The 27,125-nt window shown below is 38.7% G+C and overlaps 1 protein-coding gene across 7 annotated transcripts in view; it reads left to right on the top strand.

Annotated features, from left to right (window-relative positions):
* The window catches only part of CACNA1E (calcium voltage-gated channel subunit alpha1 E), a 493,362-nt gene that overhangs the window by 48,896 nt on the left and 417,341 nt on the right, over nt 1-27,125 (top strand). The gene's annotated exons all lie outside the window — the stretch shown is intronic.

Here is a 27,125-nt window from a genome sequence, read left to right as displayed (position 1 = left end):
ATTTACTCTGCTTTCCCTGAAAATGATGCTTCTTTCTTATACGGCGTTCAGAATAACCTTACCAATCTTTTTGATAGATAGCCATGTAAAGTACTCGGCCAAGAGAAAATGCATCACAGATCTACCAGAATAACTGAAATGAAGATATTTATAACTAGGTGACAAATGAAAGCTATCTCCACAAAGAACCTGTAGCACAAATTTTGTTATTGAAAGGATCTCTAAAAAGTTATTAAAGACATCTGAATTAGAAATAATAAAAGGAGCTGAAAAATCAAAATTAGCCTGAAATAAGAATATCAGTGTGAATGAGAAAAAAGTGGCTCGGTTGTGTAGCAGAAACAACTCAGGCATCCTTATGGAGCTTTAGTAAAGCTGCTTTTCAAAATTTACATCTGACATTTTCTCTCTTTTGTCTCGTGAGGAGAGAGAAAAGCAGATGGGGGTAGAGGATAGGACCACTGAGGGGGATGGCAGTGCTTTGCCCACACTCAGCCTTAATACAAGTGGCCATGGAACTCATTTTGAAAAAAAATTTTTGTATAAAGCATAAAAAAAGAGAGAAAGATTTAAAAAAAATTTTCTATTTACACTGAATTTGTTTCCAACTTTCCAAGGGGGGGTGATGAGATATGTGAGAGGCAGTCAGTGTGAACGGGCTCAGGTTTTGGAGTCAGACTGCTCAGTTCCACAGCCGTAAAGTGGAACTTATAATGCCCTCCCTGTGGATTCTTAAAGGAGCAAAGATCATATGTGTAAGCACTCAGTGTCTGGTAGGTTCATATTAAATTACCACCAGGATTTGTATTGATGCTGATTTATCAAGAGGATGGCTCTATATTGAAAGCAGCATAACCAAGGAGGGCCAAAGCACATGCTATAGAAGAGGGTGGATTCCTTTATCTAAGTGACTCCACTAGTTCAGGCTGGGACATTTCCTTATTTAATTATGCAGGATGGCAAGCACACCAGTGAATAGTTGCATGTCAACATCTCAAAGCTAGTTGACTCTAAGGTATTTCTAGCTTGAAAATTTCCACTAATTCCAGCCTTGCACAAAATGCAGTGTGGGGGTTGAAAACTAGAGAAATTACCTGGCTTGCTACCAAGTCTTTTTTAATGGCAGACTTCTTCAGTCTCTGTTTCCTGGTCTGATTGGTCCACAGGGGAAAGTGAATGTTTGTTGTGTCATAAACCTTGCTCTGACTATCAGTCAAAGTTCCCCTCAGAGCAAAGATAATTCTCCACACTTCTTAACTGAAGTGTTCTGGGACATTCCACAATCACAGAATTTCCTCTTAAGTGGATTTCTGAAAGTCATCCTATAGTTCCAATAGACAGGCCTCAAAGATGGGGACCTCATGCCTGGAGCCACTTCCTTAAAAATTGGTGCTGGTAGGAAACACAACTCCCATAAGGAGTTGTTCCCAAGGAGTTTCAGATCCCCAGGGCCAGGCTGGACTGTGAAGGACCTGTGAAGACTGTGGTCCTTTCTTCAATGCCATCAAGAGTCCTGAGTGTCTCCTGAAACTTTAACATCACTCGATTAGTAGAAATAGCCTTGGTAGGAAACTCAGCTCTGAATTGATTCCATTTTTGCCCCTAAAGGCCAGAGGTAATCTAAAAGAAAGTCTTTTAGGTTAGTAGAGTCTAAAATAACTTTAAACAGCAAGGTTAGCCTCCCCCTCCTACTACCCAAGGAATTGAGGCTCCAAAATAAAAATCTTTGCATTTGGTTTTTAAAAAAGAAAGGTATGTTTTTACATGTCCGAGTTGTAAATATAATTTTTGCACCTCTAGGTATATCAAGTCATAAAGATAAAAGACATGAAAGGATGACCGCAGTGAAGGGAAACTAATACAACATAGTTAAGGCCAAACAAAAAGCTGGCACACTGTGTATTATAAATGCCTTCACAGGTATAAGATGGATTTGAGATTTGGCTCTGAGCTCCTTTGCAGCTGGAACAAGAAGAAAAGCACAATTAGTACCAGGTGTCACGTTTTCATAAGGTGAAAGAAAAATAGTTGCTTTGGAGAAGGTTTCCAGACACCAAAGATGGAGAGCCCAGAGGTGCTGGGGGATACGGTGGGCATATGTTACTTCACTCAGCCAATCTCTGTCGAGTGTGCACAATATGCTCACCATGCCAGGTGCAGGGGATGAAACAATGGATAAGACTCAGGCCCTGCCCTCCCAGAGCTTGCAGTCTGGTGGAGTTTCAGGTGCTTGTTTCCTTGAGGCTTGTCAGTGCACACTGGGGGCATGAATCTGAAAAGCCATTCTGGCAAAAGAGGTTTCATTAGAAATCATATTCATGTCAGTTGGCTTTGTAGCTCATGAATAGTCTTGTCTGGTGCTAAGATTTTAATAGGCATCTCTATGAAACTGCAAAGAAATTCATTCATTTGTTCCTTAAATATTTATTAGCACTTATTTGTGCCAGCTCCTAGGAGAGGCACTGAGAACACCCAGGTGAGCGTCAGATGTTGTAAAGGCTTTCTAGAACCTCAACTCAGAGTAGAGCATGGTGGGTGCTGTTACAGATGTGTGTGAACCGAGATTTCTGGAGACATGTGACTCTTACAGAGGGAGTCGAGGGAGGTCCACCGAGAGAAGAAACCCAAGCTGCTTCCTGAAGAACCTAGAACCACCGCAAGAACAACAGCAAGCACTTGGTACTTACTTTTTCAGGAATCATTCTAAACACTCTGCATATACCATGTGTTCAATTAACTCATTTTAATCCTCACAACAGCTCTGTGAAGGAGGTACTAGTATGATCCCCATTTTAACTAATGGGGAAACTGAGGCACAAAGCAATTAAGCATCATGTCCTGGGTCACCTTGCTGGTAAGTGATGTCAATCAATGGAGCACCTCATCCTTCTTGTGTCCTCTGAGTGACCTCTTCTGAGACCCAGACAAGGCTGGTTTTCCTGGTGGTATGCTCCAATAGCACTGTGTGTTTTCTTTGTTAGAACTTGCCATGGTGCGTAATTACACACTTATCTGTGGAATTGTTTGTTTAATGTCTGCTTCTTCCAGGAGATGGCAGTCTCCAAAGGGGCAGAAACTGTGTGCATTTTCTTACTATTTGATCACTAGTGCAAGAATTTGGCACACAGAGGGCACTCATTAAGTATTCATTGAGTCAGTACAGTCAAGAAAGGGCCTGAACTACATGAAGAATGTATGGTAGGAGCCTAGGTGGCAGAGAGGCGGGAGTGGGGTTTGGAGATGTTTGGGACAAACTTTCTACAAATCAGGTCATCTGTGTGGATATGTTTGTTATTGTTGCTGTTTGCTTTAAAATAAACCTTGACTGTGATTGCCCACCCAGGCAGGTAAGCTGTTTACTTTTCTGAGGCAGAGACAAGAAATAGGCAAGGAGGTTAGACAGTGCCAATTTGCATTTTTTTGGGGGGGCAACATTGGCCTATTAGATGTTTCCTGAGCCAGGTTAGAGGCACAGGCCCTGCAAGGATGCGTTTTTATATCCTAATTCTCTTTTCCTCCCTCAGTCTCTGGGAGACAGAGGCAGAGAAGACTTCATGGTGAGAGGTGGCTTGTTGATGTGCCTTATTTGTTCTCTCCTTTCCCAGCCTTTTGGGAAGACTCCTCAGATCAGGGTGGATGAGGGTGGGGAGTGGCTCCCATCCCTGGTTTCTCTCTTAGTTGCTGCAGGGCTGGCAGGAATAGGCTGGTTCCCATCCTGTGACACCATGTCAATCTTCCTTTGCGTCCTGAGCTTCTGCTGCCTCCCAGTTTCTATTTCCAGGGAGCATGGCGGCTGAGTCTATATTTGGTGGGATGTTCTGCTTCTCTTTGGCACATTTGACTCAGTGAGGCTGTGTTAATTAGACAAGTTCAAGAGCCTGGAAACTGGCAACTGGAGTTCTGTAGCCTTTGCTACTTCTGTACCCCTGAGGCTGCCAGGGATAATGTGGCTGTTTCAGGCTCAGATCTTCCTTCCATTTGCATGATGAGGAGTTCATCTTCGCCCAGGAAGAACTGGCTAAGGAAAGAATTTACTGATGGTTCTTTGTCTTGAATGTCCCCATTAGTCCTCTGAGTCAAGTTAATCTGTTCATCCAGCAGATGTTTGTTGAGTGCCTATTAGGTGCATAGGTCTATGATAATAAGTATTAATAAAGGAAATAACAGGGGTCACATGAAAAATTTTTTTTTATTTTTTTATTTATAAATTAATTTTTATTGGTGTTCAATTTACCAACATACAGAAAAACACCCAGTGGTCATGAAAATTATGGATAATTGTTTTTAAGGGTGTTGAGGGGATATAGTGTTGAAAGTGATCAGTATGGGTTTTATAAGAAGGTAGAGTTTGAGTTGGAATTTTAAGGATGGGTAGGATTTTGACTGTGGTTTTATTTATTATAATTTTTTTTATTGGAGTTCAATTTGCCAACATACAGCATAACACCCAGCACTCATCCCGCCAAGTGCCCCCCTCAGTGCCCACCACCCAGTCACCCCAAGCCCCCACCCACTTCCCCTTCTGCTACCCCTTGTTCATTTACCAGAGTTAGGTGTCTCTCATGTTTTGTCACTCTCCCTGACACTTTCACTCATTTTCTCTCCTTTCCCTTTATTTCCTTTCACTAATTTTTATATTCTCCAAATGAATGAGACCATATAATGTTTGTCCTTTTCTTTTTTTAATTATTATTTTTTTAATAAATTAATTTTTATTGGTGTTCAATTTACCAACATACAGAAAAACACCCAGTGCTCATCCCGTCAAGTGTCCCCCTCAGTGCCCGTCACCCATTCACCCCCACCCCCCGCCCTCCTCCCCTTCCACCACCCCTAGTTCGTTTCCCAGAGTTAGGAGTCTCTATGTTCTCTCTCCCTTCCTGATATTTCCCACACATTTCTTCTCCCTTCCCTTATATTCCCTTTCACTATTATTTATATTCCCCAAATGAATGAGAACATACACTGTTTGTCATTCTCCGATTGACTTACTGCACTCAGCATAATACCCTCCAGTTCCATCCACGTCGAAGCAAATGGTGGGTATTTGTCATTTCTAATGGCTGAGTAATATTTCATTGTATACACAGACCACATCTTCTTTATCCATTCATCTTTCAATGAACACCATGGTGACTGTGGTGTTGATTTGGGTGGAAGGAGGCTATAAAATGGAATTCCAGGTGGAGATGATTTTGTGAGCACAGGTGAGAAGAAAGATGTATTTGGGGATCTGGCAAATGGATCAGTATTGAAAAGGCTTATGTGCTGCTGGTGGTAGGAAGATGAATTTAGAAATGAAAGCTGGGGCTAAACAGTATGAGCAGTTTGGAGGTTACATGGGGGTTGCAGAAGGTTTTACAGTAGGGATGTGATAGATAAAATTTTGATTTTAGGAAGCATCTTCTAAAAGAACTATCTCCTGAAGGATAAATTAAAGGGAGGAGAAACTGAAAGCAAAGAGACCACTTCAATTCAAGAAATGGTTCCTCAAAAAGTTAAAAATAGTTATGCCACAATCCAGCAATTGCACTACTAGGTGCTTACCCAAAGGATACAAACATACAGATTTGAAGGGTTAAATGCACCTTGATGTTAATAGCAGCATTATCAACAAGAGCCAAACTATGAAAGAGCCCAAGTATCTATTGACCGATGACTAGATGAAGAAGACATGATATCCATAGACAATGGAATATTACTCAGTCATCAAAAGGATGAATTCTTGCCATTTTCTGGATGTGGATGGGGCTAGAGTGTATTTTGCTAAGCAATATAAGTCAGTCAGTGAAAGACACATACGTGATTTCACTTATGTGAAATTCAGGAAACAAAACAGATGAACACACGGGAAGGGAAAAAAGAGGGAAGCAAACCATTGTTCACAAGCTCTGAACAATAAAGAACAAACTTAGGGGTAATGGAGGGAGGTGAGTAGGGGATGGGCTAGATGGGTGATGGGTATTAAGGAGGGCACTTGTTATGATGAGCACTGAGTGTTATATGTAAGTGATGAATCACTAAATTCAGCTCCTGAAACTAATATCACACTATATATTAACTAGAATTTAGATAAAAATTTAAAAAAGAATACTAGCTACCACTTACACAGTACTTACTGTGTAACAGACATTGTGTTATGCATTTCACATATATTAAACATTTAATCTTCACAGCAATCCTCTGATATCTCTGTGTTATCACCAAGAAAATGAATGCACAAGAAGTTTAGGTGACTTGTCCAAGGTTATTTAGACAGGAACTATATTCAGGCAGTGTGGCTCCAGCATTACATACTCTTTATACTGCATGGTACATTTTACCTATATTTTGTGAACCCAAGCAATGTGCAAGGAGCTGCTAGCAACATATCATGTAAATAAAACACACATAGTTTTGTTCTTCATCACTTAGTTGAGAGGTAATTATTTGGATAGTTCAGATCATAATTAAGTCTTGAACTATGATGATGGTAACAGATATGGAATAATTCACAGAATATTCTGTATCTCTTTGAGATACAACTCTTAAAGATTACCGTCCTTTTTTGCCAGATGTCCAGCGTCTTACAAACTATTTCATATGCTGTGTCTGATTTTTGGCATTTCAAATGGTAATTTAAATATGCTCTCTTTTATTTCATATTGGCCAGAAACCAAATCTCTGTCATTTTTATTACACCCATATTTCAGAAAAGTAAATTGAATAAAGAGTCAGCTCAAGAATCCAAATTGTAAGTGTTCTTAAACCTCATAGCAATCTTTAAGAGTTTACATGAAGTGAACTCTATGTTTGTCCCAGCTTATTTTCTTGAGAGTTTCCGGGTCATACTTCAGGAAAGGAAAAATCAAATAGATCCCAGAAGACTTCCTGAATTGAGGAGACAAAGCTGAGAGTCTGGAAAACCAAGTCAGTTAAAGTTCTCAGGATAAAGTAGAAGAGAGGAGAGAGTTGCACTTAGAACTCCAGAGATTTGTAGAAGATCCTTTCTGAGTATTCAGATGAGTACTTATGAGTGTGTGTGTGTGTGTGTGTGTGTGTGTGTGTGTGTGTGTGTGAGAGAGAGAGATATATATATAGAGAGAGAACTACCGAAAGCTGGACAAGGAACTACCTGAAAGGATTAGAGGTAATAGCCCTTACACAGAGTCAGAAATGGTGCCTGTTCTTAATAGCCAGATTAGAAGCCTTAAGGTTCAGGGCACTGAGTGGAGTACACAGAAGTGTTTTCTTCAGTACTGGGAATGAATGAGCTCTTCAGAGCTCATTAGATTAGATACTTCTCTGGTTCTGCATAACAAATTTTTAAAAACAGGACACAAAGGAATTGAACTATTTCCAAAGAACTGCATCCAGCACAAAGATCACAAAAACTTGGGAAAATTTGTTTAGCATCTAGTAAGGTCAAATTTACAGTGTTAGCTAGCCAATCAAAAATTATCAGCCATGCAAAGAAACAAGAAAATACAGCCTATATTGACATAAGCCAGTCAACTTGAAACTGATGGGAATTGACCCAGGTGTTAGAATTAGCAGACGAGGCCATTAAAAAGAGTTACAACTGTATCCTGTATGTTCAAAAGTTAAGTAGAGACATGGAAGATAATAAAAGGCCATATCCAAATTTTAAAAATGAGAATTACAGTGTGTGGCATGAAGAATACATTGGATGAGACTAATGGTAGGTGAGACTTTGCAGAAGCAAAGTGTGGTGACATAGCAACAGGAAATATATATATATATTTTAAAAAGGAAACAGAAATAAGGGAGAATTTTAAAAAAGAACAGAACATTAGTAAGCTGTGAGGCAACATTAAGTGGCCTAATATACATGTAATTTGAGTTTACAAAGGAGAGGAGAGAGAAGGAACATAAAAAAAAATTGGAAGAAATAATGAGTAAGATTTCTAAATTTGATGAAAACTATAAATCCACAACTCCAGGGAGTTCACAAACCTCAAGCACAAGAACCTGAAGAAAATATCAGAGAGGGTGACAGAACATGAGACTCCTAACTCTGGGAAACGAACAAGACGTAGTGGAAGGGGAGGTGCGCATGGGGATGAGGTGACATGGTGATGGGCACTGAGGAGGGCAGTTCACAGGATGAGCACTGGGTGTTATACTATATGTTGGCAAATTGAAATCCAATAAAAAAATATACCAAAACCCCACAAAACTATACCAACTCACATCATAAGCAAATTGTTCCAAACCATCAGTAAAAAGAAATCTGAAAAGCAGCCAGAGGAAAAAGACATGTGTACAGAATTGGGACAAAGATGAAGATGACAGATTTTTTTTTGGAACCAATGCAAAAGAAGGGAAAAATTCCTGGAAGACAAACACCCCTGTCAACCTAGAATTATATGCCCAAAGAATGTATCTTTCAAAGATGATGAAAAAATATTTTTTGGATATAGAAAAGACAAACATTATTTAAATCTCTTTAAGAGAAAATAAACTGTTTAAACAAAAACAGTAATAGTACAGTGTGGGGTTTGTAGTATAAGTAATAGTTGACATGACAGTAACAGAACAAAGGTCAGGAGAGAAAAAAAATGGAAATATACTATTATGAGGTTCTTGTACAATATGAAGTGGTCTGCTATCATTTTACCATATAAGGTAAATATGTATACTGTAAATCCTAAGGCAACCACTAAAATAACAAAACGGAGTTATAGAATAAGCTATGTATAAAAGGAAATAAAATAAAATCATACAAATACTCAACTTATCCAAAATGAGGCAGAAAAAGAAGAGGGAAAGAACTACTAGACTGGACAAATAGGAAAAAATAAAAAGACAATAGATTCAATGCAACCATATCAACAAATAACCCAATTAAACAATAGAGACTGTCAGATTGGATAAGAGCTATATATGCTGCCAGTAAGAAACACACTGAATATAAAGACACAAACTTTATAGCACTAAACACCTATATTAGAAAAAAGAGAAAATCTCAAATCACTCAGATTCCATCCTAAGAAGCTAGAAAGAGCAAAGTAGACCCAAAGTAAATAGAGGGAAAAAAAAAAGATCAAAGCAGAAACCAATTAGAAAACAGAAAAATAGAGAAAAATTAATGAAACCAAAAGCTAGTTCCTTGAGAAGGTCACTAGAATTGCTAAACCTCTAGTCAGGCTGACCAGGAAGAAAATGAGAGAAGATATAAATTATCAGTATCTGGAATGAGAGAGATGACATCACTACAGACTTTACAGATATTAAAAAGACAATGAAGATAATATTATGAATAATTTTCTGCCAATAAATTCAATAATTTAGATCTAACAAATTTCTTAAAGATAGAAGCTATGGATAGCCAGAATAATTGCATATGCATTAAAATACGTAAGTTTTAGTTGAAACCCTTTCTACAAAGACAACTCCAGGGCCAGATAACATCATCAGTAAATTCTACCAAACATTTATTTATTTTTTAAAAAGATTTTATTTATTTATTCATGGGAGACACACAGAGACAGAGACAGAGGGAGAAGTAGGCTCCTCACAGGGAGCCTGTTATGGGACTTGATTCCCAGACCCGGGATCATGCCCTGAGCCAAAGGTAGACACTCAACCACTGAGCTACCCAGGCATCCCTCTACCAAACATTTAAATAGGAAATCTACACAAACTCTTGAGAAAATTGAAGAATATTTTTCAACTAGTTTTATAAGGCCAGCATTGCAGTGATAACCAAAATCAGACAAAAATATTACAAGATAAGAACACTACAGACCATTATTCCTCATGGACATAGTTGTCAAAATTCTGAACAAAATTTTAGCAAACTGAATTCAAACAGGTGGCAGCTAAGTCCTTGAAACTATGCTCAACAACATCAGTTATTCAGGAAAGGCAAATTAAAACTTTAGTGGGGGCTAAAATTAAAAAGACTGATGAAATATTAGAAGTTCTGTGGAAGAACTGGAACTCCTAAATGCTGGTGATGGGAATGCAAAATGGTACACCACATTGAAAAAGTTTAACAGTTTTTTAAAATGCTTAACATTTCTCTGTAATATGATTCAGGCATTTCACCCCTAGTTACCCACCCAAGAGCAAAAAAAGCATATGTTCATATAATGACTTGTACACAAATGTTCATAGAAGCTTTATTTGTAATAGTCAAAAACTGGAAACAACCCAAATTTCCATTATCTAAATAATGGACAAACTTGTATTAATACAATGGGATACTACTCAGTAATAAAAAGGAGCAAACTATTGACATAAGCTACAACATGCGATCAATCTCAAAATAACTGTGCTGAGTGGAAAACCAGACAAAAATGAGTACGTAATGTATGATTCTATTTATGTAAAACTCTAGGAAATACACACTAATGTATAGTGGCAGAAAACAGATCAGTGCCTTCCAGGAGAGAATGGAGAAGTTGGGAGGGGGTTGGTGAGAGAGAGATTACCAATGGGCACAAGGAAATCATTTGGGTTAATGGATATGTTCATTCTTGATTTTGGTCTGATATTTTCTTCAACTTCAGTAGAGCTTTTAAAAAATAATGACAACCTGAATGATTAAGAAGTTACTGTGTGAAAGCTCTTTATATACTATATAGTGCTACAGAAAAGTTAGTTATTAATTACACATTAGGAATTAAAGATGACTATGTGATCGTAAGGTTAGGAAATTGTAAGGATGGTGGTAGGAATAACAGAAATTAGGGATAGGAACTGATTTGCAAAAGATAGAGATTCTGTTTTCCAAACTGTGACATATAAGTAGAACATCCAGCAGCTAGTTGGGAATGTGGAATTGCAGCTACAGAGAGATGAATGCTGGCACAAATAGGTGCAAATGGGCAAGAGGTGAGGCTGGAAGCAGGAGAGTGGAGGAGATGTCTGGTGGGGGGGTAGCATGGGGCAAGGGAAGAATCGAAGTCTGGGGACACTCCCAGCAGATTTTATAATAGTAATAGTAATGGGGGGCCGCTTAGTATAGGGAAATTAGAGATCATCTGAAATGGTGACATTGGAGCTGAGCTAGCCATGTGGAGATCAAAAGGAAGAGAGTTCCAGATCGAGAAACAGCAACCAGGGAGACCTTGAGATGGGAGACACCTTGATGTGTTTTAGGAACTGTTTAGAAGGCCAGTGTGGCTAGAGTTGATAAGGGAGGAAGAAGATAGTTTAAGACTTGGTTAGGCTGGTAGGCTGCAGTGACTTTAGATTTTATCTTCAGCGTAATAGGGAGCCACAATGGATTTCTGGAAAGGCCATTCTGGTTGCAGGTGGATAAATACTTGTGGAGATGGCAAGAGCAGAAGCAGAGCGATTATTGAAAGAGGTTCTTTCAGTAGTTGAGGTGGGGTATGGTGGTGTCTTGGACTAGGATCACTGTGCAGTGGATGGATTTAAGGTAGAAAGATCAGAACTTGATAAAAATGAAGGTGCTCAAGAATCTTACTAATGACAAACCATTGGGCCTTAGATTTTAGAATTGGAAGTGGTATTAAGGATTTCCCAGTAGAACTCCTGGAGCCAACTACCCTATTTCCCACTCTGCTCTGTACAAATACCTTACCTTTCACATTTGTGTGGTCCTATAGTGTTTCTTTCAAGGACATGGCTCTACCTTCCCTTTATCTCAGCTTGTTGCTTCAGTGTTCTGTGCTAGCCAATTTGGTCATATCTTGGTACTCAGGTGCAGGGAATGGTGGTTCTTGTGTTACAAAGTGGAACTTGGGGAAGGGTAGGGAGTATAGATGATGGGATAGAAGCTTTGGGAAGGAACTCCTTTCCAGAGACTGACTCCAAGCCAGCCATCGCATCCTCAGAGCAAGGCCAGCACAGCCTCTCTCTCTCTTCTTGGAAGCTCCTCCTCACATCCCAAGCTATTGAAATCAGGCTCAGCATTCAGAATTCATGCTATATTGTCTTCTCTTCCAGGGAATCTTTCCCTGCTTCCCTTACCTGTTGTCATCTCACATTTTTTTGAACCCTCACTTTTGTAGGGACACTTTTTTGGACATTTGTCTCAGTTCAATGTGTTATAATTATTTCAAACTTCCCCTGAGTTATTGTGTGTCTCCTACTCTTTAATGCTCCATGTCTTTTACTCTTTTAGGCTCTATGCTCTTTACTGCATATAGTTCGTGCATAGAGCACAGGCCTAGCAAAGGTAGGTAGTGGAATTGAACCCATTCAAGTTCAAATACATGCTTCAGACGGTAGGTACACAGAAAAGTTAGAAGGGAGCTAAGATTCTCATGTGAATATTTATTTTTTAATCAAAGTTTTTCTAATTGAGACATTATTGACATGTAACATTGTAATACTTTTATAAGTACAACATAATGATTTGCTGTATCTATATATTGCAAAATGATTACCACAGTAAATTCAGTTACTATCATCATACATGGTTACAATTTTTCTTTTTCTGAAGATGAGACTTTTTAAGATCTATTCTTTTAACAACTTTCAAATATACAGTACAATATTGGTAACTGTAGTCATCATACTATACATTATATTCCCAAGACTTATTTGTCTTAAAAGTGGAAGTTTGTACTTTCACACCACCTTCATCCATTTCACATCTCCCTATCCCCACCCCAGCAACCACGGGTCTATTCTGTGTGTCTATGGGTTAGTTTTTTTTTGTCTTGTTTTAGAGCCACATTTAAGTGAAATCATATAGCACTTGTCTTTCTCTGACTTATTTCACTTAGCTTAATGCCCTCAAGTTCCACCCTTATTGTTGCAAATGGCAGGGTATTTTTTCGATTGCTGAATAATATCCCATTATATATGAATACAGCATTTTTTTTTATTGAAGTATAGTTGACAATGTTAAATTAGTTTCAGGGGTACAACGTACTGATTTGACAAAATTATGCTGTGCTCACCACAAGTGTAGCTACCATCTATCACCATACAATGCTATTATAATATTATTGACTATATTTCTATGCTATACCTTTTATCCCAGTGGACTTAACTCATTCCTTAACTAGAAGCCTATATCTCCTATCACCTTCATCCATTTTGCCCATCCCCCTGCCCTCTCCTCTCTGGTTACCATCAGTTTGTTTTCTGTATTTATGGGCCTATTTCTGCTTTTGTTTGTTTGTTTTGTTTTTTAGATTTCATAGATAGGTAAATCATATGATAATTTGTCTTTCTTTGACCTATTTCACTTAGCATAACTACTTTAGGTCCATCCGTTGTCACAGATGGCAAGATCTCATTCTTTATAGCTTTATATGTGATGTGATGTGATGTGATGTTTGTGTGTGTGTGTGTGTGTGTATACACACCTCATAGCTTCTTGATCCATTCATCTATTGATGGACATTCGGGTTGCTTCCATATCTTGGCTATTGTAAATAATGCTGCAATAAACATAGGGTTGCATATGTCTTTTCAAATTAGTGTTTTAATTTTCTTTGGGTAAATATCCAGTAGTGGAATTACTAGATCATATAGTATTTATATTTTTAATTTTTGAGGAGCCTTCATACTATTTTCCACAATGACTGCACCAATTTACATTCCCGCCAATAGCACATGGAGAATTCCTTTTTCCCCACATTCTCACCAACATTTATTATTTCCTGTCATTTGATGATAGCCATTCTAAATGGTGTGAGATAATATCTTATTGTGGTTTTGATTTTCATTTCCCTGATGATTAATGATCAGCATCTTGTCATGTGTCTGTTGGCTATCTGTATATCTTTTATGGAAAAATGTCTGTTTAGATCCTCCGTCCATTTTAAAACCATATATGTGTGTGGGTATACATATACATATACATATACATATACATATACATATACATATGTATTTGATGTTGAGCTGTATAAGATCTTTATGTATTTTGGAACTAATCCTGTATCAGATATATCATTAGCAAATACATTCTCCCATTCACTAGGTTGCCCTTTCAATTTGTTGGTGGTTTCCCTCCCTATGCAAATGCTTTTTATTTTGGTGTAGTCCCAATAGTTTATTTTTGCTTTATTCCCCTTGCCTGAGAAGACATATATAGAAAAATGTTGCTAAGGCTAATGTCAAAGAGATTACTGCCTAGGTTTTCTTCTAGGAGTTTTATGGTTTCATGTCTCACAATTAGGGCTTTAATTCATTTAGAGTTTATTTTTGTGTATGGTGCATGAGTGGTCCAGTCTCATTCTTTTGCATGTAGCACTTCAGTTTTTCCAGCACCATTTATTGAATCTTTTCCCCATTGTATATTCTTGTCTCTTTTGCTATAGATTAATTGACCAAATAAGCTTGGGTTCCTTTCTCTATTCTCTGTTCTGTCTCATTCATATATATGTCTATTTTTGTCAGTACCATCCTTTTTTGATCACTAAAGTTTTCAGCATATACTGGAATCTGGGATTGTGAAGATTTTGGTCTTCTTTCTCAAGATTGACTTGCTTTTGTGGTTCCATAGAAATTTTAGGATTATTTTTTCTAGTTCTGTGAAAACAGTTTTGTTTTGATAGAGAATGCATTGGATCTGTAGATTGCTTTGGGTAGTATGGACATTTTAACAATATTAGGTATTCTGATCCATGGACATGGTATATATCTCCATTTGTTTATAACATCCTTAAGGTCTTTCATCAATATTTTGTAGTTTTAAGAGTACAGGTCTTTCATTTTCTTGGTTAATCTTATTCCTGATTTTGTTCTTTCTGGTGCTACTTTAAATGGAATTGCTTTCTTAGTTTATCTTTCTGCTACTTTGTTATTAGTATATGGAAAAATAATAAATTTCTGTACATTAATTTTATATCCTGCAACTTGGCTAAATTAATTTATTACTTTTAATAGTTTTTGTTTTTTGATAGAGACTTTAGAGTTTCCTATATGTAGAATCATGTCATCTGCAAAATAGTGACAGTTTAACTTCTTCGTTTCCAATTTGGATTCCTTTTATTTCTTTTTCTTGTCAGATGGCTGTGGCTAGGACTTCCAATACTTTGTAGAATAGAAGTGGTGAGAATGGACATCTTTATCTTGTTCCTGATCTTAGAGGAAAAGCTCTTAGGTTCTCACTGCTGAGTATGTTAGCTGAATTTGTCATATATGGTCTTTATTATGTTGAAGTAGGTTCCCTCTAAATCCACTTTGTTGAGAGCTCTTACCATGAACAGATGTTGAATTTTGTCAGATGCTTTTTCTGCATCTATTTATATGATCATAAGATTTTATCTTTCATCTTGTTAATGTGTATCATATTGATTGATTTGTGGATATTGAATCATTCTTGCATCCCTCAAATAAATCCCACTTGATTTTGTGAATGGTCCTTTTAATATATTTGATAAATGTAATTTGCTAATATTTTTGAGGACTTTTGCATCTATGTTCATCAGGGATATTGGCCTGTAGTTTTCTTTTTTTTATAGTGTTTTTGTTTGGTATCAGGGTACTGCTGGCCTTATAGAATGATTTGGAAACTTTCCTTCTGTTTCTATATCTTGGAATAGTTTGAGGAGAACAGATATTGACTCTTCTTTAAACATTTGGTAGAATTTATCCATGAATCTCTCTGGTCCTGGACTGTTTGCTGGGAGCTTTTTGATTACCAGTTCAATTTTGTTACCAGTAATTGGTCTGTTCATACTTGCTATTTCTTTTGATTCAGCTTTGGAAGATTGTATGTTTGTAGGACTTTATCCATTTCTTCTAGGTTGTCCAATTTGTCGGCATATAATTTTTCATAGTAATTTCATAATCCTTTCTATTTCTGTGGTATTGGTTATTTCTCCTCTTTTGTTTCTGATTTGATTTATTTGGGTCCTCTACCTTTCTTCTTGATGAATCTGGCTAAAGATTTATTAATTTTATCTTTTCAAAGAATCAGCTCTTGGTTTCACTGATCTTTTCTGTTGTCTTTTAAATCTCCATTTCATTTATTTTTGCTCTGATATTTATTACTTCCTTCCTTCAACTAACTTAGGTCTTTGTATGTTCTTTTTCTAGTTCCTTTAGGTGTAAAGTTAGATTGTTTGAGATTTTTCTTGTTTCTTGAGGTAGGCCTGCATCATTACACATTTTTGTCTTAGAACTACTTTCATTGTGTCCCAAAGATTTTGGACTATGCTATTTTCATTTTCATTTGTCTCCATGTATTTTTTTTATTTCTTCTTTGATTTCTTCATTGATTCACTGGTTGTTTAGTAGCATGTTGTTTAGCTTTCATGTGTTTGTGTTTTTTTCCAGGTTTTTTCTTATAATTAATTCCTAGTTTCATATCACTGTAACTGAAAAACTGTGTGATATGATTTCAATCTTAAATTTATTGAGACTTGTTTTGTGGCCTAACATATGATCTATTCTGGTGAATGTTTCCTGTACACTTGTAAAGAATGTGTATTCTGTTGTTTTGGGATAGAATATTTTATATATGTCTGTGAAGTCCACTTTGTCTAATGTGATATATACAGACACTGTTTCCTTATTGATTTTCTGCCTGAATGATATATCCATTGATGTGAGTTAGTTTCCTACTATTACTGTAATACTGTCAGTTTTTCTCTTTATGATTGTTAATATTTGCTTTATGTGTTTAAGTACTCCAGTGTTGGGTATATAGGTATTTATAATGCTATATCCTCTTGTTGAGTTGATCCCTTTATCATTATGTATTGCCCTTCTTCATCTCTTGTTACCGTCTTTGTTTTAAAGTCTATTTTGTCTAATCTAAGTATTGCTACCCCAGCATTTTTCTACTTCCATTTGCATGAGCTATCTTTTTCCATCCCTTCACTTTAAGTCTGTGTGTGTCTTTAGGTCTGAAGTGAGTTTTTTGTAGGCAGAATATAGATAGGTCCTTTTTTTTTTTTTTTTTAATCCATTCAGTTACCCTGTGTCTTTTGATTGGAGCATTTAGACTGTTTTTATTTATTTATTTATTTATTTATTTATTTATTTATTTATTTATTACTTATTTATGATAGAGAGAGAGAGAGAGAGAGAGATTGAGAGGCAGAGACACAGGCAGAAGGAGAAGCAGGCTCCATGCACCGGGAGCCCAACATGGGATTCGATCCCGGGTCTCCAGGATCGCGCCCTGGGCCAAAGGCAGGCACTAAACTGCTGCGCCACCCAGGGATCCCCCTAGACTGTTTATATTTAAAGTAATTATTGATAGATATGTACTGATTGCCGTTTTGTTGTTTTCTGGTTGTTTTTGTAGTTCTTCTCTTTTCGTTTCTTTTTCTCTTGCTCTCTCCATGATTGATGACTTTCCTTAATGTTATTCTTGGCTTCTTTCTCTTTATTTTTTGTGTATCTACTATAGGTATTTAGTTTATGGTTACCATAAGGTTTGTATATAATATCCTAAGTATATAGCTGTTTGTATTAAGTTGATGATTTAAAATTTGAACACATTATAAAAGAACCTGTGTTTTATACCCCCATTATATATAACATATATATAATATATATCATATTTCAAATCTTTTTGTGAGTACCCTTAACTATTTTTTTACATAATTGATTTTCATACTAGTTTTATAAGTGATTGCTCTATTACCCTAAGTGTATATTTGCTTTTACTCATGAGATTTTTACCTTTTATAATTTTCTTCTAATTATGGCCTTTTCCTTACCACTTAAAGAAGTCTCCTTAACATTTCCTGTAAGGCCAGTTTAGTGGTGATGAACTCCTTCAACTTTTGTTTGGGAAAATCTTTATTTCTCCTTCAATTGACAATGACAACCTTGTCAGGTAGAGTATTCTTGGTTGTAGGTTTTTTTTCTTTTTAGTACTTTGAATAGATCATGATACTTTCTTCTGGCCTGCAAAGTTTCTGCTAAAAAATCAGCTGATAGGACAGTGATCTGGGTGACTCAGGGGTTTAGTGCCACCTTCAGCCCAGGGTGTGATCTGGAGACCTGGGATCAAGTCCCACATGAGGCTCCCTGCATGGAGCCTGCTTCTCCCTCTGCCTGTGTCTCTGCTCTCTCTCTCTCTGTGTCTCTCATGAATAAATAAATAAAATCTTTTAAAAAATCAGCTGATAGTCTTATAGATTTTTCTTTATAGTTTACAAGTTGCTTTTCTCTTAATGCTTTAAACATTCTCTTTAATCTTTGACATTTTAATTATTATGTGCTGTAGTGTGGACCTTAGGTTCATATTGTTTGGAACTCTCTGTATTTAGTGAACCTGCATTTTTGTTTTTTTCCCCCAGGTTAGAGAAGTTTTCTGCTGTTTTTTTTTTTTCTTTTTTCAGCTGTTGTTTTTTAATGAAAAAGTTTTTTGCCACTTTTTATTTTTCCTCTGGGAAATCTATAATATAAATGTTTGTTTGCTTGATGTTGTTCAGAGATCTAGCCTCATTTTATTCTTTTTTTCCTTTTGCTGTTCAGCTTGGATGCTTATTACTGTGTCTTCCAGATCACTGATCTGCATCCTCGAATCTACTTTGATTCCCTTTAGTTTATTTTTCATTTCAATTTTTGTGTCCTTCAACTATGATTCTTTTTCAGTGTATTTTTTTAAATCTCTTTTTTTAAGTTCTCACTATGTTCATCTACTCTTCTTTCCACTCAGTGAGCAGCTTTATGACCATTACTTTGAACTCTTTGTTAGGTAGGTTGTTTATCTCCATTTAGCTTGATTTCTGAGGTTTCTGTCTTCTTTCATTTGGAACATATTCTTCTGCCTTGTTTTTCTTGACTTTCTGTTTGTTTCTGTTAATTAGGCAGGACAGCTACTTCCCCGAAACTTAAAAAATTGGTCTGTGTATAGTTACCCTCTGTGTAGACTGTATGCCTGGTGATGTTGACTGATTGGCTGGAGTTGTGATGGGCATGGGTGGTGGGTCCAGGGCCACTCCATGCTGTGGTTGTCCTGGTAGGATGGTTGGAGTTTAAATGTTTGTAGGCCAGGGTGGTCCTGAAGCTCTCCTTCTAGAGGGTGCTCTGGTAGGATAGCTGAAGCTGGAAGTGGGTATAAGCTGGTGGTATGCTGGGCTCTCCATGTAGAAGGTGTCCTGGCAGGACAGTTGAAGCTGCAGTGGGTACAAGTGAGGGTATTGTGTGTCACTCCATACAGGGGGTGCCCTGGTAAGGGTAGCTGGAGCTGATATGGGGTGTGGTTTGAGGGGTTCTGGCACTCTGCACTGGGGGTGTCCTAGATAGTTGTCTGGAGCTGAAGTGGTGTGGGCCTGGAAGGTTCTGGAATGTTTTGTGCCTCTGTCACCTCGGTGAGATGCCTGGAGCTGTAGGGAGCACTGACCGGGGGTTTCTTGCACTGGGTTTGCTGTGGTAGAGTAGCTTAGGTTGATATGGGCTAGGGGCCTGGGGCTCACTGATAGGAGCTAGGGCATCTGGATCTTGCTCCCATCCATGCTGTTGTGGTAGAGGGGGAAAGTAAACTATGGCTCTCAACAGCTTCTCCAACCTGGAGAGAGTTCCAGCAGCTACCCCACCATTTGGCAGAGTGTAGGAGTGGTTCCTTTATATTCTAGTTGCCCTTTTATTTTTATTTTTAAAATTTTTCCAAATTTTTATTTAAGTTCAATTTAGTTAACATACAGCGTAATACTGGTTTCAGGTGTAGAATTTAGTGATTCAGCACATACATACAATACCTAGTGCTCATCGCAAGTACAGTCCTTAATACCCATCACCGATTTAACTCATCTCCTTACCCACCTTAACCTCCAGTAATCCTCAGTTTGTTCTTTATTGTGAAGAGTTTGTTTTCTGATTTTCCTCTCTCTTTTCTCCCTGTGTTCATCTGTTTTATTTCTTTTTTTTTTTTTTGTTAAAGATTTTATTTATTTATTTATTTATTTATTTATTTATTTATTTATTTATTGAGAGAGCACAAGTGGAGGAGGCAGGGAGAAGGAGAAGAAGGCTTCCTGCTTAGCAGGGAGCTTAATGTGGGGCTTGATCCAAGGCCTCAGGATCATGACCTGAGCCTAAGGCAGATGCTTAACTGGCTGAGCCACCCAGGCACCCCATCTGTTTCATTTCTTATATTCAAATCACAGCATTTTTTTTTTCTGAGCCCTGGGGTGAGTGAATTTGTTTATGGTCTTATTCTCTTAGTATTATCCCTCTCCACCCCTCTCCACTGCATTTTGCAGTGTCAGGGATGAAGGTTTCCTCTGTTAACTGTGTCTCTTGTCTCTTCTGCTATTCTCTCTGTAGTCTATCTTTTGTTGTGCAGAAGCCATACAGTCAGCCCTTTGTTCTCTTTAAGAGAACCTGTTCTATAAATAGATGTAGATTTGGTGTGTCTATGGAGAAGGTGAGTTCAGGGTTTATCAATATTTTCTTTATTCATTCATCTGTTGATGGACACTTAGGTTATTTCCGTATCTTGGCTATTGTATACAATGCTGCAGTGAACATGGAGGTGTAGATATCTTTTTAATATAGTGACTTCATTTCTTTGGGATAAATACCCAGTAATGGAATTACTAGATCATATGGTAATTCTATTTTTAATATTTTGAAGAACCTCCATACTGTTTTCCATGGTGGTTGCACCAATTTATATTCCCACCAACATTGTACAAGGATTCCCTTTTCTCCACAAGCTTACTAACACTTGTTATTTTTTGTCATAATTCTAGGATAACCATTTTAACAGCTGTGAAGTGATAACATTGTGATTTTGATTTATATTTCCCTAATGATTAGTGAGGTTGAGCACCTCCTCATGTACTTGTTGGCCATTTTGTATATCTCCTTTGGAAAAATTCTTATTTAGATCCCTGCTCACTTTTTGGTTAGTTTTTTTCCCTTTTGAGTTGTATGAGTTTTTTGTATATTTTTGATACTAACCCCTCATCAGATATGTGATTTACGAATATTTTCTCCTGTTCAGTAGGCTGCCTTTTCATTTTGTTGGTGGTTTTCTTTGCCGTGCAGAAGCATTTTATTGTGATATAGTCCCACTTGTTTATTTTTGTTTTGTTGCCTCCCCTGTGAATGTTGATTATAGTATCTCTACCCAGGTATAAATGATGGAGTAGGGCTGGAGGTGGGGACAGAAAGGAAATAAAAGGAATAAATGGAGCACCTGGGAGTGCTTAGAATTAGGAAAGTATGTCTGTGGCAAAATGCCCTTAGAGAACTACAACTCTGAGTATGAGCCTAACCACCATTTTAACTCTTCCTTGTTTAAAATTTAAAACAATCTATGGGGAAATATTCTCTTTTTAGGATCATCATTCCTATTTTATTACAGAGCTCAGTTGGGAAATTAATTTTTCATTTTAGGAACTTACTAGAATATATCCATGGCAGAAACTGGTAAATACTCACTAGTCTCATTTCTTTTTATTTCTGGGCATATAGCTTGACTACATTTCTCTGTCTCCCTTCTCCTTTGCAGTTAGATGTAGCTGTAACATGGAGCCCTGGCCAGTGGAGTATGGGCAAAATTGATGTCTGGCACCTCTAGGCCTGGCCCATTAAACTTCCTATATCATCATTCAAGTTTTTCCTCTTTGCCTGCTGCTGAATGCCTGAGATTCAGTCTAGAGCAGCACTATCCAATAGAACTCATAGAACATTGAAATGCAGCTATCAGGACTTGGGAACTAAATTTTAAATTTCATTTAATTTTGAATAGCCACAAATGGCTAGCAGCTACCATCTTGGATAGCACAGCCTTCTATAGAAGGAGTCTGGTCCTTGACTGGATGGAGCAGAGTTCTTGGTCTATCTGCACTGCATGGTAAAATGCATGAGAAATACATATTTACTGTGTTAAGACACTGAGATGTAATATCTGTTCCATAAAATGAGGGGACACTTGATGATTCGCCTACACTAAAAATTCATATGGTACACATTTTCAGTTGGGCAAAAATGTGGCTGGACAAACCCAATTATATGAAACCCGTTTATCTAGTGTAATTCCTAGATAGATAATCTAATCTTCTTTTACCTCTCCTAAGCTCCCAATTTTGCCCCCTGCCCCGGGCCCTATTTTCCTGGAGGATGGTGGTGAACAACAGGCCATGAGGGAAGTGTTACCTCCTTTTCCCACCTGGAGTAGAAGAAATTGCTCAGGGGTTTGGTTTCTTGTCTATCTAGCTCACTGTGTAGGCTTGCACAAGTCACATTGTTTTCTCTTGTTGTTGCCTTCATTACCTATAAAATTGCAATTTCTAGATTTGGTTATTTTTAATGCTTCTTTCAAATATGTGCTCTCTTCTGCATCCTCTGTTTCTTCTTCTTTGAAGGGATGACTGTCACTTCCAGTGCTCCTGGCTGGAGCCCTCCAGGCCCTTCCAAGTTTTATTCTGTGCCTCTGACTTCATGCCTTCCTGTGTTTTCTCTTTATAATTGATTATGCCCACACCTGGTAATACTACTGCCTTCATACCTCACTCACCTTCAACCTCTCCAGGCTCATTTCCACCCCAACCTCTCTGCTGAGATGCCTCTTAGGAATACCACTATAATGCCCTTCTGTTCAGCTCCAAAATGGTAGACTCAGGGGACCTGTGAGTCTTCCCTGTCTGGGTACTTAATCCTGATGGCTTTTCTCTCTCCATTTGTATATTCTAGACTTTTACCTTTTTTACTCCCAGAATGTCAGGAGAATTAAAAGTTTGTAAATTGCCTTGAATTCCTTGGGGATAACTAGCAAGTGTAAAGAATAAAAATCATTTCATGTAAAGCTGTTGAAAAATAGGTAGTGAATTGATTCACAGGCTCCCCCATTGGGCTATGATTATGAGTGTCTCAGATGAAATATCACATTTCAGTAAGACAGGTGATGCCGATGTTAGGCTGCTAATTGTAATAAAAAGCTTAATTTGCACTTCTATTTCTCATTCCAGTGGGTTGAGAAGAGGGGGTGGCAAGGATGGGGCTATTCAGAGAGTCTTTATAAGCTTGTCCTTGAGTTGGTGATGGGAAATGATTGTTCCAGCATTGTTATAGACAAAGCTTGACTGCTTGGTGCCATTAGTTCCCCAGCTATTCTATTTCTCAATAACACCATCATTTTCCCCATCTCCTAGGCATAAGCTTCGCATTCATCATTTACTCACCTGCTTCTTCTTTTTATTTTCCTCTTAGCTCAGTCTCCCTCCCTTCCTTTCTCCTTCTCTCTATCCCTCTTTTCTTACACCCCCTTTCTTTTTTCTGCCTTTCTTTTGCCATCATTCCCTAATAATTTTGATAATCTTTTCTATTAAAGAGACTGGAGAGAAATAAGTTCCCTGCCCTTGCGTAATTGCAAACTAATGATTGACAATAATACAAGGAATTCTGACAAAGAGTTATTTGTCCAGTCAACAAATAATTAAAGGAGCCTACTATGAACCAGGCACTGTTCTACAGACTTCGGATACATCAGTGAACAACATAGCACAGCCTTCTCTGAAATTGCAAAGCAGGTGACCTTGTCTTATCTAAAGGGTCCAGAGGGTCCCCAGAAAAGGGATGCTTTGGCCCAGCAAGAAGAGAAGCAATTAGGCCAGCCTAAAGGGTAAAGGGAAGTGGTTCAGCTAGCCACTAGAGGGAGAGCTTGTGAGAAGGAAAGAACGTTTACTCACTACAGGTGGTGCATATAGTAGGTGGGTCCAGAGAGGCAAAAATAAGGCCTGAGAGCAGGGACCTATCCATGAGGGACATTTAAGTCACAGCAGTGATTTCAAGTTTATTCAGGGCGTTTAAAGACCAGTGAAAGGGGTGGGGGTAAGGACAATTTGGGTCAGAACTGTCCAATAGAACTTGCTGTGATGGTGGAAATTCTGCTCTGGCCAATATGGTAGCAACTAGTCACAGTAACTATTGCACACTTGAAATGTGAACTATTGTGACTAAGGAATGACTTTTAAATTTCATTTTATTACTTTATTTTATTTAAGTTTAAATGGCTACATATAGCTGGAATCTACCTGATTGGACAGTGCATATGTGAATCATCTGTTTAAATCATATCCAGAATTATAATCACATGTTTTCTGCACAGCACCCCAATGTGGGCTCCTGCTCCTTTGAAGCCTTTCCCAACCACTGAGGCCTGTGGAAGCCAACTGACTCTCTCAGCTCACTGGATAGCAACTTTCTACAAGTTTTCATCTGTGTCCCCCTTCCTCCTCATTGACTCGTCACACTCTCAGAGTGAGGACTCCTCTCAGGTTTTGTTTTCATCCTGTGGCAGGCCATACAACCTCTGTTCCTTGAGTAATTTTGTTTCAGGATTGACTTCTGTTTTCCTTTGTGGGTTGATGATGGGTAGAAAGCTCAAGGATGCAGACAGCAACTTGGCCTATGTGCACTCCCAGTAGATCTGTGTGTTCCAGCCTCCGGAAGCACAGGGGCATCTGCAAGAGAAGCCACCTGCATGGCCTCTGGGAGCCCTGCTCTCATCTGTCCACCCCTTGGGCCCTTTAGTGCTGTGAATGAAGTGAGGTAGAGGGATTCTTTGGTTCTTCATAGAAAGGTGAGATGTCATCTCATGGCCCCTTGTTGCCACCTAGAAGAACTGTTGAGTTGCTCTTCTGAAAGTCTTATGGTGATGGGGAGCTTTCTTTCCATTCCTATATTTTCTCTTGACAGTCAAGTCACTTTCTTGCTGAGATTTACGGTTGAAAACTGATTGGAAAAGGATCTTATTTCTATGCTTCTGTTTTCAGCTCAGCTTGAGGCATGAGAGGAAATATTCTTATGCTCTCAATCAATTTGGGGATAATCAACAATCCACCAGTTTTCTCACTTCCCTCAGTCATCAGAGCCAAAGATGTTGAAGCTCTCATCTGAATTCTCTCACGTGACTACCCCAAGGCGGATTCTCCTCTTTCTGGAAGTATTGATAGCATTGCCCCATTTTAAGAGTACACAGAAGACAAGAGACATGGTAATTTTAATGATGAAATAGGGATTTTTGCCCTGGCAGAGTCTTAGTTCTCACTTGGGGAATTTCTTTTCTTTTCTTTTTTTTTGGGGGGGGGGAATTTATTTTCATGGAATAACAGATTGTCTCAAATAACATTTAGGCAGTGCTTATATTTTCACAGAGACCACTTTGTTGTCACCTGCAGTGACAGGGGCCTCATTACCACGTGAGGGGCCACATTACTACTTACCTTCTGTCCTCAGGCCCTTCTGACTACTGGAACATACTTCACTGGGCTGAGCTAAAATCTGCCCATGGTAACTTTCACTCCTGGATCCTAGCCTTTCCCAGGCGACCTGATAGGCCCAGCCTCTTCATCCTTCCTTCACATGAACACCCCTATTATCAGGGTATTTGCTGATAAGCCAGTCTCCCCTTGTCCAGTAGGTACTCAGAGTTCCTTTATTGATTTCTTGGAGGATGAGGTACCAGGCCCCAGGGTATCTTGACTGACGGTCTTTAGTTTCTCCCCAGACTGGAGCACCCAGAAAAAAAGGTCCACTTTATGCAGATCTATGGAGAATAAGTGTCCTGGGCAGAGATGGCATGAAATCTTGTGCAAGCATGTATCACAGGGAGGTCCAAAGTAGTGGTTGTGCCTTTACAGTGAGGGGGGGGGGGTCTTACTTTTTGTCCTGTGTCCTCAGATAGACTCAGCCATGAGAAGACATGCCTCTCACTTGCATTGATGCTGTCTGGCACAGTGTCATCCAGAGTGGGCACTTGGTGAATATTTGCGTTGGGCTGTGGGAGATGATATGAGTGCTGCTTCTGAGCAGGGGGTACCCAGGGAGAGGGGAAAATGAGATGGGTCGCATGTAGGATCTAAGAGGCACTTCAAGTGAGGACACAGAGCTCAGGATTAATTCAAAAAATAAATGAAGAGGCAGTGGAAGGAGCTGAAGGAAGAGATTGAAGTGGCTGCAGCCATAAGAAAGCTGATGTTAGAAGAGGTATACTCTGTGTTGGGATGGGAATAGTGAGAAGCAGAAGGCTTGTTTTTCCATTTCCCTAGGAGACTTTCCTTCCTGTGGCCTTCCCTTCCATGTGAGTGATGGCCATTTCTCACAATGGTGCCCTGGGACAGGGCAGGGCTGTTACGTCCATTGTTCAGATGAGCAAAGGACCCAGGGGATTTGCCTCGCCTTCCCAAGGGAACAGGATCTGTGATGGACCCAGGGTACCTACTGTCACTGACCTCATGGAGTGGTGGCAATGAATGCAGTGATGGCCAGAAATGAGAGGTTAGGAAACTGGAGAAAGTTGGGGGAGCTTTTAAAAGAAGACATGCTGTTCATGACGTTTGATGTCACTTTGATTCAATTCAGTAGATATTTGTTGACTCTCTGTGTGTCTTTCCCGCTGGAAAGAATAGAGTCACAGGCTGGGCAGAGAAGGAATATGGGCATGTAGGTCAGGGACAGCTTCCCATCAACAGGGGAGTGGGTTTCATTTATTAGGCGGCGAGGTACATCAGAGACTTAGTAAGGGCTCAAAGTGGGTGTGGAAAGCCATGCCCTCTTGTATAATTAGAGACTAGAACTTGGCGTCTGTGGACAGACAATTACCTAGAGGTGATTCTGTTAGGCTGCCACCTCAGTACTGGGCTGGCCCTAAGGCTCCACGTATAAGGGTCCAAGTGCTGTGGAAGTCACAAAGATGAACAAGAAATGGTAAGCCACATGAAATTATCATTTAGCAGGGGAAGTACGTCAAATGGACATGTAGCTATGTAATTATAATATTATTCCACTATGCTGTGATTATAGAGAAGGGAGAAATTGCTTCCTACTGGAAGAGTTGCAGGAGGCTCCATGAAGCAGGAGACAATTTGATATGCTACTTGACCCCCAAACTGCCCCTGCCTTTATCTTCCCATCTGTCTACTTGCCACTCAGTTGGTCAAGCCAAAAATCTAGAGGAGTCATTACTGGTACTTCTCTTTTTTCCTATCCCTGACATGCTATCAGTTACCAGTTTCCTTAGCATCTGTCTCCAGCACAGAGCTTGATTCTATCCATCTCACTCTTTACTTACTGCCACTGTTGAAGCCCTGGACACAACTACATGTTGCTGAGACTGTCAAAAGAACTTTCTAGGTGGTTTAAAAATTCTACTCATCATCTTATCTCATCAACAATTTTTACAGAAGCTGGAGTAATCTCCCTAAAATGTAATTCAAGATCCTGCCACCCTTCTGCTCAAAAAACCTTTGTGGCTTATTGTATTAGCAAAGCAA

The sequence above is a fragment of the Vulpes vulpes genome, chromosome 13, assembly GCF_048418805.1.
Source record: "Vulpes vulpes isolate BD-2025 chromosome 13, VulVul3, whole genome shotgun sequence".
Taxonomy (NCBI): domain Eukaryota; kingdom Metazoa; phylum Chordata; class Mammalia; order Carnivora; family Canidae; genus Vulpes; species Vulpes vulpes.
The sequence above is the reverse complement of the archived record's forward strand: the minus strand, read 5'-3'. Positions and strand labels throughout refer to the sequence as shown.